General features: G+C 34.0%; 1 pseudogene; it reads right to left on the bottom strand.

Moving 5' to 3' along the window:
- Window positions 1-307: 307 nt before the first annotated feature.
- LOC107750758 (proline dehydrogenase 1, mitochondrial-like) overlaps window positions 308-6,398 on the bottom strand; it is a 38,165-nt pseudogene continuing 32,074 nt past the window's right edge.

Below are 6,398 nucleotides of genomic sequence, written 5' to 3'. Positions count from 1 at the left end.
GTTCCGATTATATTGCTGGTCTGCGGTGCGTGAAATGCAGGATTGCCACCTAATGGCAGCCGGAGATAGTGTGCACTGCTGCTGTCACCTCTTTAATGTGTGGACGTCTGACTGTGTGTGTGTGGGCTCGGCTATATGAATCACTCTCTCAGCCGGTGAGGGGGTGGAGTGTGTACTGACAGAGAAAGCAGATGTTCGCTGCTTTTGGAAAACACACAAAGTACTCAGATAGAGAGAAAGAGAGAGAGGGAGACGAATCAATGAAGATGTTATAAAAACAGTAGAACCTTTTTATGATGGATTTCCATTAAGCCGCAGATGAGTCTCTGTACATCTGCACAGACTCATCACAACCTTGAATGGAAGAAAAGAAAAACAAACAAAAAAAGAGGGGAAAAGACACTGATATCAATTTGTATTACCCCATTCAAGGTAAAACAGAACAGAACAATGTAAATAATACCAACTTATCACCTCTCATCCCACACTATACACTTTTAGGCAATATATACAGTATATATATAGAGATATATATACAAACACACACAGTATACATGGTAACACTTTACAATAATGTTCACAGTGCATTAAATAAAGTTAACAAGCACAGCTTTTGATTTTTAATAATGCATTAGTAAATGTTGACATTAACATTAACTAAGATTAATAAATGCTGTAGAAGTACTGTTCATTCGTAGTTCATTAACTAAAGTTAAATAATGAACAATATAACAAAGAGTGAAAAATTTAAGGGGGTCTGAATACTTTCCGTACCCACTGTATATATATATATATTATCATACCATTCTTTTTGGTAGAATAAAAATGCTAAAATATAAAGAAAATCAGTAATAAAAGTAATAAAAGACAGGGCGAGAAATATTAAATGATCCAGTGAAACACATCGCATCATAACACTTCTGTTATTGTTAGCTAAAACTAAAAATATTAAGAATCATTTTTGGTAATTGAAATGAAGCTAACTAAAATACAATATAAATATTAGATGAAAACCTTAAAGAACTGACATAAGTTGAAGCACTAAAATAACTAAAACTGTAATAAATAAATAAAACGAATTTTTAAAAAAAAGTATTAGTTTTTGTTTTTTATATATTTCTATAAAAATGCTAAAACAAACTAAAATGAAAATGAAAACTAAAAATATAACAATAAAAGCTCATTCAAAATATGAACAAATACTACAATATAATACTACAATGCATCACTGCATCATAATTGTGATTTCCATAAAGACTTGAATGCAGCATCAGAGTTATTTGAGCCAATAAACTGAGCTATAAATCTCATGTTACTAATCATTGCTGAGGTACAAGAACATCAAGACAACACTGACTGGCTGATGGCACCACACCTTCACTAGTGAAAGATACATTTGCTAAATCTTAAGTGTATATGGAACGGAATTGCAAAAATAATGGTTGTTTTCAAACAGGTTCTGCCATTGGCTGGATAAACAGGTAGTCCTACCCCAAACTCACACCACTGGATGAGCCAGTGTTGCTGTGTTAGGCTGGTTGAGACGTAGTCACAGCTGAAAAGGTTGTATTGACACAATTAGTGTGCTTAATAATGGAGTCCGTGGTCAGACCATTCATTTATTTTTGGCCACGGCAGATTCTGACCGTCTATTTTCTCCAATTAACGCCAAACCTCTGACTGCTGATCAGCAGGAGAAAATCCACACCGCCTTGCAGGGCTTCCACGAAAAACAATGCAGTCCACCCACATTATACAGACTCACTCATAGTGATGCCCATGCGCATGTCCTCTTCCTCACGCTTTCTTGTTATCCTTCTTCATCGGGGTGCTGGATCCATCACGTTCAAAGTGAAAGAGGGCATCTATCAAATTGTGGAGACGAATGCCCTGTTTGCAATGCATTATACATGCAGAAATAAAGAAAGACTGTATGAGAAAGAGAAAAACAGAAAGGAAAGACATACTGTCCTTTATGAAAACACACACCTTTGTTTCAGTATTCCAGGAATGTACCAGCTGGTAAAATCAAATTAAGAGAAAACTGCAAGGCCCCTGTCAAAGCACAAAAGGTAATTAATTCCACAGTTAAAGCTCAAACGCGGTTTTAAGCTCTTCTGTCAATGTTAAGCCCGCAGCCCATGATAATTGTTGCCAAAGTCAGCCACTACCTTCACTCCCATCTGCCAGTCAGCATTTCAAAAAGTACTTCAAAAAGTCACTAACTAAAAGTAGGTTAACAACCTAATGACATTACTGAAGGAATTACTTTTTGAACACTTCTACCATTTGCCATTGATCGTTTCAACAGATAGTCCCACCCCAAACTAACACTATTGGTTAAACCAATGTTGCTTTGCAACACGATCACCATGTTCGAATATGCCTTCTTCTATACTGTATAGTATGTGAAAAACACTATGGCAAAAGAGTAGTATGTCCAAATTCATGGGCTGCAACTGGAATAACATTATAGTAGGCGAAAAACAGTATGTGACAAAGGAAGTATGTCCAAACTCGCAGTATTCATAAAAGGGTAGACAAAAAGTACCCGGATGACTTGCTACTTCCAGCAAGATGCTGAAGGGTACATATGATGGACACTTTACAATCCCATGGGGCTACGGGAGAGGATTTGTGAATGGCAGTGAAGTGACACAAATGGCGCTAGTAGGTCACATGATAATGACAACATGGTGAAGGTAGATTACATTGATACTATATAGAACATACTTTTTTAGTGGTCACGAAGTAATTATCTATTGAAAATAAGTACCTACTCAAAAGAGTATGCAATTGGCTTTTTTTGAATATGCCTATTTCCATACTATATAGTATGCAAAAAAGTATTGCAAAAGAGTAGCATGTCCGAATCCATAGGCTGCATCCAAAATTGCATAATTCTCTACTATATAGTAGGTGTAAAACAGTATGTGAACAGAGTAGTATGTCTGAATTCACAGTATTCGTAAAAAAGTTGGAAAAAATTCCCCAGATGACCTTTTATTTCCGGCAAAATTCTAAAGTGCGCATATGATGAACACTTTACTATTCCATGAGTCTACGTGAGAGAAAGAAATGCAACTGATGCTGGAAGTTCACATGACAAAAAATAGAATAAGTGAATAAAAAAACTAACAAATAAAAATATAAAAAACACAATATACAAAATAGACAATAGACAGTACAGATATGCAAATGCAAAGGATGCTGACCAACGGTGTCACAAATAAGGGTTTCTGAATTCTACATATAGCCCCTTTAAAAGGTTAAATAAAAATACAAAAGTTGTGTAAACTCATTGAAAAGGACAAACTTCACCATTATGAACACTAATCACACTAATGGTGACTTGAAACATAACTTTTACAACAAAATATAATCAAAAATATGACAGAGATTAAACATCTATTCATCCTGAATAACAAATATTTCTGTAATCATAAGTCCTCATGTTTTGACCAAAACACACAAATTAATCAAGTGCATCATCAGTGGATATACTTACAGTAGTTGTATATTCATTAGGAAGTATGAATTTAAGTTATTATTTCCTTATGTGGTTATAATAAGAATTACAAAAGCTGTGGGGTCTAAAAGTTGACTATTTAATTTTATATATAATGTCAGACTTTTTTAGATTTAATGGTTCAATCAGTCGAGTTTGTCTGACAACATGGACAAGTTGGATACTTTACAGTGACGTAAGTTGAAGTGTTTCTAGTTTTATTTATCTAGTGTCTGTTCAAGTTTAATGCTGTGTGATCCTCATTGTTTTTGTGCTCGTTATATACTTAAAAATACATTGCCCTCAGTGTGTGGCTAACTACTCTTTAAAAAGCTAGCTTGACAGTTTAACTACATCGGAATTAGGAGTAGCTTATAGCTTCCCACTGGTTTTAAATGTATTAACCTGAAAAAAAGTAAATACAGGAAATGAATTTCAAATATAATTAATTTAGCTAGATGCTATAACTTGTAACTATAAAGTATGTGACAAAACATTCTGAAATCAAAACATAATTTCATGATATGTAGCATGTCCCAATAATTTAATTTAACTGCATTTTCATTGTGTGGACATTTTTATTCTAAGAGGGAAAATCCATACTACTAATTTAGAAGGGCATGAGTGAGGGTAGATGATGACCGAATTTTCAGTTCAGAACAGTTGATGTTAATGTGGATGCGTAATTTCTGTGAACGGGCTTATAGTGGGTGATTGTGTGAGAGTCATTCTTTACCAAAGCATTCTGGGATATGGAAAACTTAATGGTTTTGCTCTGCATCCTGTTCATTTTAGATGTTTCTTGTGAAAAAGAGTTGTTGTATTAAATATGCACTTGTAGGTAATATAATATTAATGAAATAAAAGGCCACTTAAGTGTAATTAAAGTCAACTTTCATGACTATGTTAAATAAAACACTTAAGTACACTGTCAAAAAGTGCACTTTGCAATCATGTTAAAATAAAAAATAACTTTAAAGTCTACTGTTGTGCACTTATTTTGATGAGTTGACATACTATAGCACAAAGTATTTTATTATAGTTTTAACTGTAGTGTGTTTTTTAATTTGACATTACTTAATACATTTTAATTGCATGAAATTGCAACTTCATCATTACAAATGTGTCATTTCTAAACATTTAAATACACAACATACAAGTTTCAGTAGAAATGACATTAAAGTATATACCATTAATAGTTTACCATTAATGCTTTTCAGTATATTTGGCACTAAACTGTAGTATTTCAAATGTGCAATAGAATTTCAAAGACAGTAGAAGTAGTTATGAAATTACATATAAAGACGTGCTTAAGCCCTACTTAATTGGTTTAAAAAAGCACTCAGAAGTTCTACCTTAATGTACATATAAACTATAATACATTTGTATTTAATTATAAACAACATGTAATTAAGTTCTGAAAACATTACATTAAATTCGCACTTAAGTATATTATTTTAAAGTATATTATTTCCGTAATACGTACTCTTTCTGAAAGGATGGTAAAGTGTACTTCTTTTTCACAAGGGTTAATACTGGTCAGGCAGCAACTACGGCCAGTTTTGCAGTTCACACAAAACTGCTGACAACACAAAGATGTAGTGTCAGCATAGATAAGATGGGACTGTTCGGGGGTTTAGGGATGCTGTTATGTTATCATCATATTTTGATATGAAGCAGTATAAGATTAGAATCATAACATGTTCGCATCTTCCTTTTAAATCTCTAAAAAGGCTTGTATAACAGCCTTAAGTAATATTTCATTTGTCAAGCGGAATCATGAGGTTAATTCCCACGCTGACAGTGGTTATTAACCTCACGCACTAACAAATAAGGTTTATTTTTAGCTTACCATACCTAGCCCACAGCTTCAGTGCATATTGTTATGTAACATTATATATAATCAGTTGCATACAATCAAAACCCTTAATTTCAATTAATTATTCATTGCATACAAATGGAAAATACACTTTGGGCCTTTAAACACAGTCCAGAACACTGTAATTTATGAACTCACAAACAATAAAAATAAAGTACCAGCTTCTGAATTCAGAATGAGACAAATCATGTTTTTCACAGAAAAAAAAGTGAAGCAATAAATATGGGACTCACATTATATGTAGATTACAGTGTACAGATGTACATGCCACATTGTAAAGAAGGAAAGTGATCTAAAATTGTTTGGTTTTTTTGTACACACACCCTATCTGAGGCAATATTTCTTCACTTGCAATCTGTTTATTCATATTTTGAGGGCTGGAGGCGTGTGTTATTGGTCATATTCAGAGACCCCATGTTTTTTGAATCCATCCTTTGTGCAGACGTCCCATGCTGCTATCACAGATAACAATATTGAATGTTTGAGGAAAACTATGTGCACCTTTTAAAGGGGCTATATGTAGAATTCAGAAACCCTTATTTGTGACACCATTGTGCAGCATCCAGCAACTCATTGCTGGTGCTCATACTCATGCACATGTAAAGTACATGGGACTGAACATGATTCAAGACCCCGATATACTCACAGCAAAGCTGTTTTTCATTCTCGGCTTAGAATCCAGACATCGTCCACGCTGCTGAGAGTGAAATTTAGTTGAATATAACGAGAACAAAAATGACAGCGGTGAGAAAACAGCAGTTAGGAAAGCATCTGATCATAGCCACGTGCATATGTTTGCACCAGTTCTGCAATTCACTGGCACCATGTCGATGGATGAGGTAATTAAATTACACTGTTATGATAGTTTGATTATAACGTATATTTTAGACTATATACAGTGGTGTGAAAAAGTGTGGTTCTACCACCTTAACCCTTTTTAATGCTTCAGCATATGTTAACCCTTCCGAAACCTTGACACTTTGAATTTTCATTGCTTCTTTTCTTACTTGA

The sequence above is a fragment of the Sinocyclocheilus rhinocerous genome, unplaced genomic scaffold, assembly GCF_001515625.1.
Source record: "Sinocyclocheilus rhinocerous isolate Xijiao unplaced genomic scaffold, SAMN03320098_v1.1 scaffold2347, whole genome shotgun sequence".
In the NCBI taxonomy this organism is placed as follows: domain Eukaryota; kingdom Metazoa; phylum Chordata; class Actinopteri; order Cypriniformes; family Cyprinidae; genus Sinocyclocheilus; species Sinocyclocheilus rhinocerous.
The sequence above is the reverse complement of the archived record's forward strand: the minus strand, read 5'-3'. Positions and strand labels throughout refer to the sequence as shown.